Consider the following 13,430-nt stretch of genomic DNA (forward strand, 5'->3'; position numbering starts at 1 on the left):
TGGGGTCCACCTAAATCATGGATGAGCCTGATTTTCGGCTCCTAGGTCCAATGTGGGTCGACTCATCTAATTATTGGTGTGGATTTCACATTAACTCCACCGTGGGTCCTACCTAAGCCATAAGTTTTTTTCCTCTTTGAAACAACTTTACAACTTTCCCTATAACAATATTTATTACCATTAATATATATATATATATATATATATAGAGAGAGAGAGAGAGAGAGAGAGAGGAACGCTCAGCTACGCACCGGTTCGCACGTCATTACGTGCGAACCTTCCAATCAACCGTTGGATAAGGTAGACGGTCGGGATGAAGGCGCTCTTAGCGTGAGCTTAAAAAAGCAAGTTTCCTTCTCTCGCACGCCTCTTCATCCACTCTCCAAAGGATGCCGTGGAAGCCTTTTCACATAAAATTCTTCCGCTGGAATGCAGCGATGGGTCCCACCAAGATGTTAGTGATAAATCCACGCCGTCCATACATTTTTAAAAACAAATTTATGATATGAACCCAAAACTAAGGTAGATCAAATTCTCAAGTGGGCCACACAGTGTTGATTGAACTCTCACCATTAAAAACTTCCTGGGGCTACCAAAATTTTGGGTTAAGCTGATATTTGCTTCTTTTTTTTTTCCATCATCCAGGTCTATATGACCTAATCTACAGGTTGTATGTCAAATAAATATCACGGTGGGCCCTAAAAAATATTTATTGGTGAGAATCATTATCACCGTTGCTTCCTGTGGTGTGGTCCACTTGAGATTTGGATCTGCCTCAGTTTTGGGATAATGCCCTGAAATGATAAGGAAAAATGGATGGACGGGGTAGATTTCTCAAAAACATCATGGTGGGCCCCACTTTGATTTCCAGCGAACTTTGCAAATTGCGTGCGTCATTAGGGGACGTGGACTGGATACTGACAGAGAGATGTGGATTTCCTGCGAAAGCCTTTTGCAGGAAGTTCCTGCGCTGGGAACCCAAGTGGGTCCACTGTCATATTTGTGAGAAATCCTCTCTGTCCATTCATTTTTTGAGATCATTTTAGAGGATAAGACCAAAATTTATCAGGATAAAAGACTCAAGTGGGCCATACTAAAGGAAAAGGTAGTTAGAGAAATTTCTACTATTGAAACCTCCCTAAGTTCGACAGTGATGTTTACATGCCATTCATAATGTTAATAACGTCATTTGTACTGGGATGAACTAAAAACATAAATAATAGCATGATTCAAAACTCTTTTGGCCCCACTAATATTTCAACTGTGAACATTCAATTATCATGTTTTTGGCCCACTTGAGAATTGGATAAGGTTCATTTTTGGCCTCATATCTTAAAATGAACTAAAAAAACGGATGGACAGATAGGATTTCTCAAAAATATGACAGTGGGCCCCACCTAGGTTTCCAATGCAGGAAGGCTTTTGCAGGAAATTCGCGTCCCTGACAGAGGTTGAGTAGCTGACGCGGATTGGATACTGATAGAGGTTGAGTAGCCAGAGTCACTACTGAAGTGACGTCACCAAGTTATGTGTGCCTCACATGATGTATGTGTTATATCCCCACCGTCCATACATTTGGAGAGATCATTTTAGGATATGGTCCAAAGAACGAGGTAGATCCAAGGCTGGGGTGGACCCCACCATAGAAAACAGTGGTGAGAGTGACGCCCACCATTGAAACCTTCAAAAGGTCCACCATAATTTTTATTTGAGATCCAATCTGTTCATGTGTTAACGCAGGCATGAAAGAAGGGAAAACACAAATATTAGCTTGATCGAGAACTTTTGTGGCCCACAGAACTTTTTAATGGTGGGTGTCACTCTCCTCACTATTTTCTGTGGTGCGGTCCACTAGATCTTTGGATCTAACTCATTCTTTAGATCATACCCTAATACGATCTCTCCAAATGGATGGGCGATGTAGATACAAAACATACATCATGGTGTGGATAAGACCATAGAAAACATTACGGTGGCCACTCAAAGCTACCGCCTGTTCCCAAAGATGGGAGGAGGTAGGACGCAATATGCGTCCCTCACCTCCCGCGCCGATTAGCTGTTGATAGGTTGAGTAACAAACTCTCTAATGAAGTGAATGTCACTAAATTCTGTGGGCCACACCATGATGTATGTTTTATATCTACACCGCCCATCCATTTGGAGAGATTATATTAGGGAATGATCCAAAGAATGAATCAGATCCAAAGATCTAGTGAACCCCACCACAAAAAATAGTGAGGAGAGTGACACCCACCATTAAAAAGTTCTGAGGGCCACAAAAGTTCTCGATCAAGCTAATATTTGTGTTTTCCCTTCTTTCATGTTTGAGTTAACACATGAACAGATTGGATCTCAAATAAAAATTATGGTGGACCTTTTGAAGGTTTCAACGGTGGGCGTCACTCTCACCACTGTTTTCTATGGTGGGGTCCACCCCAGCCTTGGATCTACCTCGTTCTTTTGACCATATCCTAAAATGATCTCTCCAAATGTATGGACGGTGGGGATACAACACATACACCATGTGGGGCACATAGAACTTGGTGATGTCACTCCAGTAGCAACTCTGGCTACTCAACCTCTACTAGTATCTAATTTGCGTCAGCTACTCAACCTCCGTCATTATGCGGAGTTCTTGCGAAAGCCTTTGGCATGAAGTCCCTGGGCAAGGATGCTGGGTAGGGCCCACCACCATATTTTTCGAAAATATAGTCCGTTCATCTGTTTTGCAAGCTAATTTTAGGACAAGCGACAAAAAATGAGGTGGATCCAAGACTCGACTGTGCCACACGAGAGGAAACAGTAGGGATTCAGTGAGAACCATTAAAACATTTTTATGACCATAAAACCTTTTTTTTCAGGGTAAAGTTTTTGTATTTTCACTTCATCCCTATGTTAATGACCTTATAAACGGTTTTGATGGCATATAAACATCAAGGTGGAGCCTAGGAAGGTTTCAACGGTAGGTATTTCTTTCCCCAATTTTCCCTCTCGTGTTGACCACTTTAGTTTTGGATCCACCTCGTTTTTGGTCAATTTTCCTAAAATGAGCTCGACAAACGGATGAATGGAGTATATTTCCCAAAAACATGGTAGTGGGCCCCACCCAACATCCTTGGCTTTCACAAGAAATCAAATCCGCCCCTAATGACGCACGCAATTTGTAAAGTTCGTTGGAAATCTAGGTGGGGCCCACCATGATGTTTTTGAGAAAGCTACCCCATCTATCCATTTTTCCTTATCATTTCAGGGCATTATCCCAAAACTGAGGCAGATCCAAATCTCAAGTGGACCACACCACAGGAAGCAGCGGTGATAATGATTCTCACCGTTAAATATTTTTTAGGGCCCACCGTGATATTTATTTGACATCCAACCTGTAGATTAGGTCATATAGACCTGGATGATGGAAAAAAAGCAAATATCAGCTTGATCCAAAATTTTGGTAGCCCCAGGAAGTTTTTAATGGTGAGAGTTCAATCAACACTGTGTGGCCCACTTGAGAATTTGATCTACCTCAGTTTTGGGTTTATACCATAAAATTATTTTTAAAAATGTATGGACGGCGTGAATTTATCACTAACATCTTAGTGGGACCCACCGCCGCATCCTTCAAAGAGTGGGTGAAGAGGCGTATGAGAGAAGGAAACTCACTTTTTTAAGCTCATGCTAAGAGTGCCTTCATCCCGACCGTCTACCTTATCGGATGGTTGATAGGAAGGTTCGCACATAACGACGTGCAAACCGGTGCGTAGCTGAGCGTTCCTATATATATATATATATATATATATATATATATAGAGAGAGAGAGAGAGAGAGAGAGAGAGAGAGAGAGAGAAATATGAACGGTCCATGTGATGCGGCACACCATGAAACCAATGGGTCATAGTAAAGAGAGATACAAATCGAGGAAACTGTTTTCTTTGTCATGGCCCAGTATCGTTTTGGATCAAGGTAAAAGTTGGGCCTTGGGGCTTCATGGGTGCTACATCACGTGTGATGAGCTCTTAAAAAGTTTTAATGAGAACTTGTGATATCAGTGTGTGGTTGATCATTGGGCTATACATACATACATAAGATCATTATATGCAAACCTTGATGTCAGTCGTAAGATATGACGTATGGTGTTGATGTCATGCGAGTTTGAGAGTGAGTTTGGGTCATGCGTACCTCACAGAGAGAGAAAATCTCCCACTCGTTGGGTTTCCTAAGGAAGCCTTTTGCATGAAGTTACCACGCGTTGGGATGCTAGGTGGGGCCCACCATGATGTTTGTGAGAAATCCACCCCGTCCATCCATTTTACGAGATCATTTTAATTACATTACACCAAAATTCTAGTGTGTTGCACGAGAGAAAATAATGGGGATTTAGTTACTATTGTCGAAACATTCATTCAGCCACAAAAACTACTTATCATGCTAAGTTTTTTGTGATTTTACTTCATCCCATTATGAATGACCTTATAAATGGTTTAAATGGCATATAAACATCAAGATGAAGCCCATGAAGGTTTCAATGGTAGGAAAGTCTTTTCCCATTTTTCCATCTTATATGGGCCACTTGAATTTTAAATCTATCCCATTTTTGGTTGTATGTCCTAAGATGATCTCGAAAAACCGATAAACAAGGTGGATTTCTAACAAACATCATGGTGGGCCCCATATAACATCCGGCTTACTTCCTGCAATAGGATGCGGATTGCGTCCTACCCCCGCCCGGACGGTAATCCATCTGGGCAGGGCTCTGTGCGGTCCACTATGACTTAAGTATTTTGTCCACACCATTCATGACTTTTCTCATATCATTTTAAGGTATTATATAAAAAACGAAGCAGATACACAATTAGAGTGGACTACATCAAAGGAAGCTGCGGTGATAATGACACCCACGGTTGAAACCTTTCTAAGGGCCACCGTGATGTTTTTTTTTTACTACCCAACCTATTAATAAGGTCATGCAAAGTTAGATGAAGTGAAAACACAAATTTCAGCTTGATTTGACACTTCTCCAACTCCCAAGAAGTTTTTAATGGTGGACGTTCAATCCCAAATTTGTGGTCCAGTTAAGCCCTGAAACTACCTCAATTTTTGGCTCATACATTAAAATAATCATATAAAAACTATTAACGGTGTGGATAAAATACTTACATCACGTTGAGCCCCACAGAGCCCTGCCCGGACAGATTACCGTCCAAGCAGGGGTAGGACGCAATTCGCGTCCCCTACAATAGGCTTCTGAGGGAATCCGCTGCGGAGCGCCTCTCCGGATTATCAAATGGGGCATTGGTAGGGAGGTGGCTACTCATGCTGCTTTGTGGCCCCCATCATGACGTATGTATCCTATCCACACTTTCCATCCATTTTCCAAATAATTTCATGGCATGAGCCCCAAAAATGAGTAGGATCCAAATCTCATATGGACCATACCACAAGGAAAGAGTGGTGATTGAACACTTATCATTAAAAACTTCTTAAAGGCCACAAAAGTTTTGGATTAAGCTCATATTTTCATTTTCTCTTCGTCTAGGTGTGTGTCTTAATCAAGAGGTTGGATGACAAATAAACATTGCGATGAGCTTAGGAAGTTTTTAATGGCTGGCATGCAATCGCCACTATTTTCTTGTGGTGTGGTCCACTCGGGATTTGTATATCCCTCATATTTCGGCTTGTAATTGACAATGATATGAAAAACTAGATGGATGGCTTTGATAAAACATATATATATATATATATATATATATATATATATATATATATATATATATATATATATATATATATATCATGTGGGGCCTACGTAGCTCTGTAATAGCAGCCTCACTACTAAGGCTGCCAAGACGTAATCCACGTCATGATTTTCTTGAAACTTTTCACATTTCCAAGGCAGCTTAAAAGAAAAATAAAATGCACGGTGTTGATGTGCATCACACCTCACATGGGGCCCATGGCTGGGACCATCTCCTAGCCCTCCAGCGCCTACGTAGCGTCCTGATACTGCAGCAGCAGCAGCGTCAGCTGCTTTATATATATATATATATATATATATATATATATATATATATATATATATATATATATACCTTAACCATTTGAGACAGAGAAGTGAGAACACTGCCCGTCCCTTTGTAGATGGAGCAGGTCCGAAACTGGCCCGAACTTGCCCGATTGCTGACCGGGCCGAGTTCGGGCTAGACATGTTGGCCCGGTGACCGAGCTGGGCCGGATTCAGGCTGGGTTTGACAGGTGACCGGGCGGGGCCGGGTAGCCCAGTTCGACTCGGTTCGGCCTGATGTACACCCCTAGTTGTTAGTACCCACTCATGGATTCTCCGAACGCATATTACGTCCTACCTCCACCCATTTCTAGTGGGGAAAGGGCAGCAGCTTTGAGTGGCCACCATGATGTATGGGCCTTATCCACATCCTCCATCCATTTTTTCATATCATTTTAGGGGATAAGCCAAAAAATGAGGCAAATCCAAAGGTCAAGTAGACCACACCACGGGAAGCCACGGTGATAATGATTCTCACCATTGAAACCTTTCCCGAGCCCTCCATGACGTTTATTTGCCATCCAACCTATTTGTAAAGTTATATACACGTGGATGAATATAAAACACAAATATCAGCTTCATCCATAACTTTTGTAGCCCCCAAGAAGTTTTCAATTGCAAGAGTTTAATCCTCATTGTATAGTCCACTTGAGCCTTGGATCTACCTAATTTTTATGTTCATATCCTAAAATGATAGGAAAAATGGATACATAGTGTGGATAAGACGCTGACATCACGGTGGCCACTCCAAGCTACTAACCTTTAAACGGACGCGGTTTGGCTAGCGACACTGCAACTAGCCAGGTAGCTAGTGGTTGGTGTTATGTGGCCCCCACCATGATCTATGCTTTATCCACAACATTCATCCATTTTTACACATTATTTTAATAATTTATGCCATAAATGAAACAGATCAAAATCTCAGGTGGACCACACCATGGGAAAAGTAGAGATTGAACGTATACCATTAAAAACCTCCTATGGCCCACTGTAATTTTTATTTGACATCCAACCTGTAGATCAGGGCATACAGACCTGGATGAAGGCAAAAAACAAATATCAGCTTGATCCAAAACTTTTGTAGCCCTAGGAAGTTTTTAATGATAAGAGTTCAATCAACACTATGTGGCCCACTTGAGATTTTGATCTATTTTGATCTACCTCAATTTTGGATTCCTACCATAAAATTATCTTAAAAAATGAATAGACAGCATGGATGAGACACATACACCATGTTGGGGTCCATAGAGCACCGACCACTAGCCAGTAGCTAGTGGGAGGGGAGTAGATGGCGGAAGCTTGTTGCAAGTAGGCATGCACGGATGCTATCGGGGGCCACCGTGATGTTTGTAAGAAATAAACCCTATTCATCTATTTTCTGAGATCATCTTACAACATACAACAAAAAATGGGGTAGATTCAAAACTCGAGTGGGCCATACAATATGGAAAACTGGAGTAAGACTTTCCTACCATTGAAATCTTCTTGGGCTCCACCTTGATGTTTATATGCAATACAAACCGTTTATAAGATCATTACTAATGGGATAAAGTAAAATCGTGAAAAAAAAAAAAAAAGCCTAATAAGTAGCTTTTGTGGCCAAATGAATGTTTCAACGGTAGTCACTAAATCCCTATTGTTTCCTCTCGTACAGCACACTAGAGTTTTGGATCCACTCCAATTTTGCTCTAATATACTAAAATGAACTTGCAAAATAGATGGACGGGGTGGATTTCTCGCAAACATCATGGTGGGCCCTACCTAGCATCCCATTGCAGTAACTTCCTATGAAAGGCTTCCGTAGTAAACCTGCATTAGGAGGCGTGCTAGTGGGAGATTCTCTCTCCGCGAGGTGCGCGTGACCGAAACTCAATCTCAAACTCGTGCATCATATACATCATACGTCAAATACTTCGGCCGACATCAAAATTCGCACATAATGACATGCGAACCAGTGCACGGGAGAGCGTACTTCTCTCTTATGTGTGTGTGTGTGTGTGTATGTGTGTGTGTGTGTGTGAAATTTTTTTAAAAAGAAGTAAATGTTTTTTTAAAAAAAATTCTTGCTAGAAATAGTTTTCGATGATTATAAAACCCAATCAACCACAACTTGCTATATTCCTGGTTGACTTGGTGGGTTTTTTTTTCTAATTATTTTTTAAATATTAATGTTGTTAACATAAAAATGGCATAAGTCAGATTATTTATTATGTATTTAAGTGTAGATGCTTCAAAAAGATGTATGATACTTACATGTACAACACCACGTTATAGATCATGGATTTTAACCATTTTTGTGATTTTTTTTAACTTTAAAAAAAAAAAAAAAAAAAAAAAAACAACTTTTTTTCACATAAGCATTAACAGTGAGGAAAAAAAAGGTTAAAAATTAATTTTTTGTTTAATACTAACTGTGGATGCTTACAGATGTAGGATGGTTGCATCTATAATACTATGCCATAGATTAGGGATTTTAACCTTATTAATAGTCTAATCTCTATTTTTTTATTATTTTTTTTACATAAACAGTAACTAAAAGGAAAAAATCTCAAAATTAATAATTTCTTTGGTTTAATACTAAACGTACGTGAATGCTTCAGCCATATATAAGATGCTTACATATACAACATCATTCTATAGATTAGGGATTTAACTCCTTATTTACTTTTTATATAAAAATCTATAGGGATTTAACTCCTTATTTACTTTTTATATAAAAAAATATTTTTTTTCGTTGATCTTCACATGAACAATAGTTATGAGGAAAAAAAACTCCAAAAATATATTTTTATTTGATAATAATATAGATGCTTAAAACAGATGTAGTATGCGTATATGTTTAACACCATCCTATCGATCATGAGTTTTAACTCTATTTTTAATAATTTTTTATTTTTGGTAATTTTCACATGAACAGTAACCATCAAGAAAAATAAAACTCCTAAAAAATAACTTTTTTATTTAATAGTACTGAATCGGGTCAAGTCGGGTTGGGTGTAGCGGGCATCCACGGGCTAAAATCATAACTCAAAACCTAGTTTTTATATATATATATATATATATATATATATATATATATAGAGAGAGAGAGAGAGAGAGAACTCTGAAAAAAGACATTTTTAGTATTAAATTTGGATACTTCAAACAAATGTGAGATACTTACATGTACAACATCATGCCAAATATTAGGGATTTAACTCCCTTTTTACTTTTATAATTTATTTTATTTTTCGATAATTTTTTCATGATCAATAACTATGAGGAAAAACTCAAAAAAGTTTTTGAATATTCCTACTTAAAAAGGGGTTTACACAGCAAACGCTCAACGAGGATCATGATTAGTCATTCTCCTTGGGTTTTGTTAACTTGGTTTTTTCTTCCGGTTCCGAGGCTATTATGGTTATGCACAGGATGTGCCAATGCCACATCCATAGTTTGATGATGACAAGATGTGGAGGTTGAGCAACAATACACATCATGAATATTAGTGAGCTTTTTCTTAATCTTCTTCGGGTAAGTACTTTTCTATGCAATACACCGCAAGTACGAACTGTCAAACTTATACTTAAAATAATTTCCTTGACAACCATTAACGAAGATTCAAGCAAATTACAAAACTCATGCTGACATTCTGAAACAATATTCTCACCAAAGAATGAACTGTTATGCCATATAAACACGGTCAAAATAAAACAAACAAAATAAAAAAATAATAATAATAATACATATTTATGATCTTCTAAATATTTGTAATTATTTTCACATATTTCATTATTTTTTATTAAAAGAAAATCAATACAAGGGTGTAACAACATTATGCCCTCGTAAACAGATTGAGGGTTGGTTGGCCAGAATGCACAAACGGCTAGAGGGTTGCCGTCTTTACACCGAAATGGCTGGGCTACAGTCGTTTTTGTGTGGAGACGGTGGAGCCCCCCCACCATTTTTGCCTAAAAAATAGGGTACCGACAGATGTCTCTCTTTGACAGAGGTTCAGATACAACCGAATGCCAAAGCGAGTAGACACCACATCTGGATTATATGAAGATGTGATTAGTTCTCCTACCTAGCATAGTGTCGTAATTGAGAAGCTTGCTTAGTTAGAGGCTTAACTCAAACAATTCACGAGGGTGGGGAAAACGTTTTAATATCTGATTGCAACCCTTTTCATGCCGGCGAGGATAACACATGTTGGATCTAAAAGAGTAGTTTTTTTTTTTTTATGTTGCACAATCCCCTAGAATCACTTGCAAGTATATTGTTTTTAATGAGCAGTTGCATGCACGTTCTGCAGCTTTACAGATCTCCTGCATCACAACGCAATAGTTTTGAATGTGTCTTAGAATAGAGTTATCTGAATTATGCTTTTAGCCATTTGAGTTTTGGATTTTGTCATCGTGGTTCACAAAAGATCTTTTCGCAAGTTGGAGCTCGATTATGCTAATCCAGGTATCAGAATAAAGTATTTTGAATCTATCATTTTCTCATAATGATTGGACCGACACTATGAATTCAAGTTAATCATCTTGTGTCTGCTTTTTAGTGTTTTTAGAGGCTCTATGCTTACAACTCATATCCCATGCTTTTAGACTCTAAACCAAAGATATTTGTATCATATTCATTGTGATTTATCACTTTAATGAGCATTCAAAGTTCCATTTGAAGATGTACATGTTTTCTTACATTTTCTAGAGATTAGACACCAACCCTATAGGTAAATCCTCATATTTATCATCATCTAGAATGCTCATCTAAGTGAATTCCCAATTTGAACCAACTATCCCATTAGTTGTAGGAAATTCCACCATCATCCAATTACCTTGGCAATCTTAATAGGAAAACCAAAGCAAGGAGCCGATCACAAAAGCTGAGAAAATCTACATCAAAAGATCGGGAGAGTAAAAGAGAAGTCACGTCAAGATTGATCGAGCATCTCAAAAAGGTGTCATCAACAAGGCTCATCCAAAACATGTAAGGTTTTAATTAGAATCTATAAAGTTTGCAACCTAAACTCGAAAAGGTCCTTATTTAGGACCATCTCCAGCAGGAGTGGACGTAAGATTAGTTCTTTTATAGGACTAATCGAAGGTTATTGGTTGGCTTATAAAAAATCTTATGAGTCTCCAATGGAGCCATCAACACGGGTGTGTACATGTAGGTTCTTGTGTAGGACCGTCACTAACACGGGTCTTTATGTACGTGTAGGTCCTTGTGTAGGACCGCTTCCAATGAGAGTATATGTAGGTCCTTGTATAAGATTGCATTGGTTCTTGGTTAGCCTATAAAAAACCTTGTGAGTCTCCAAGGGAACCGCCGACATGGGTGTGTACATGTAGGTTTGTATTGAACCTATTGAAAACCATTGTAAAGATTTTTGGTGAACCTATAAAAAACCAATTGAGATAGTAAAATCCAGTAGACTCGAGTTTGAGTGCGTCAGCCGAAAGTGTAAGCATCAATCCGAACTACTATACTTCCTTGTGTTTGCAATTGTTTATGTGGATGCAATTCTATTTATACTTATGAATGATTTGTTTATGTTATATGAATGCATGAAATAAATTGTATATTAGGTACTTAAATTATAGTACATAAGTGGTATTTTCTTATTTCACATCATAGACTCTTAGCATATTTAGTTGTATCTTTTATAGTCTATGTTCTTAGACCTCACTTAATCAAATTAATTGGTAAATAATTTTCAGTTGTCCTATTCACCCCCCTCTAGGACCTAGCTATAATTCTAAGCTTTGTAAGCTTTCGCATGTCGTGATATCGTGTTAAATAATCCACGTAATTTCATTTTTAATTTCAGCTTTATAGATTTTAAAAGCATTTGCAGCATCTACTTTTTCATTTATAAGATAGAGGTACCCAAAAATGAGAGTAATCATCTATAAAAGTTATAAAATATTTGTGTCCACTCCAAGATATTGTAGGAAATGGAACACAAATGTGCATATCACTTCTAAGGGTTTTACACTTCTATTTGTGCATTTCTTCTTAATTCTGATCTTTTTGTCATTAATACAATATGTGCATACTTTATAGCCGGAGAAGTTTAGAGAATGAAGAACTCATTCCCACACTAACCTTTCTAATCTCTCACGAAAGATATGGCCTAATCGTTTATACCACAACATAGATGAATTTTCATAGTTTAGTTTTCGCTTCAATCTTACTTTATTTCTATGTAGAGCATTCATAATATAGACATGTGAGGCATTCAAGTCCAATTGGTGTAGATTATCTACAAAGAGCCAGCGTCAATCACATTCGAATTGTAGTAGATAATAAACTTTTTATTCTGAAATTCAAACATGTAACCAGATTTGTGTAAACGAAAAATGGAGAATAGATTGCGTCTTATAGAAGACACATATAAATGTATCTACTAAATCCAACATATGACCTTACTCTAACCTAATCTTGCAGACCCAACATCTATGTCCACATCAATGCCATTGCCCATTTATATTGATCACTCTATGTCAGTCGATGGCCAGCAATACAAATATTTTATATGAAATTACAAATGTGAATAGTTGCACCAGAATCTATCCACCAGAAATCTTTTGATACATCAATCAAATTGGACTCGAAATAGACCAGGACATGATCTTTATCATTCTCTACGAACCATACTTAAATTTAATGCAATCTATCTCCTGATGGCCCGACTTCTTGCAGAAGTAGTTATCCTTCTTAGCCTGCTTATTGCTCGACCGATCTTTAGGTTGATTGTCAGCCATAGAACCTAAAGATCACTTTTTATAACAATGTTTCCTTTCTCTTTTCCCATCATGTCAATATCTCGAGGTTACTAGATAAGGTCTATGAACATTATCCTTCTTACTAGATCTCTCATCCTTTTCTGAGGTAAGGCCATTTACCATGCTCCTTAATACCAACTTTATGGACTCTTTCCTTTTGGGATAATTTGACCCGGTTAAAAGGGGAATTGAAATGCATTAAGTTGGAATGTTAACTTGATTACTTAATACTCACATTAGCCAATATATTTACTTTAAATAATTCATTAACAAAACTAAATATCAAGAAAAATTATCATAAATTTAATTGAGTAGGGCCTTCAATTGAATTACCCAGGATAAATATAGGCCTAAGTAGTCAATCCTGGTGAGAATTAGTCACATCATCATCACTCCTATGGGAGGTAATCATAATATGCAAGTGACTCGCTAAGCAATGACGATCATGTAAATCTTAAACATTCATCACCTGCAAGTGAAATAGGTCTCTCAGCTTTACACCACCAGCGCTATTTACTCCACACCGCTTATGTCCATGTTAAATGGTGATCATTTATGTATTCATCACCATCCGCATTGGCTACAAACGTAATTATATGCAATCC

This window comes from Magnolia sinica, chromosome 12, assembly GCF_029962835.1.
Source record: "Magnolia sinica isolate HGM2019 chromosome 12, MsV1, whole genome shotgun sequence".
Taxonomy (NCBI): Eukaryota; Viridiplantae; Streptophyta; class Magnoliopsida; order Magnoliales; family Magnoliaceae; genus Magnolia; species Magnolia sinica.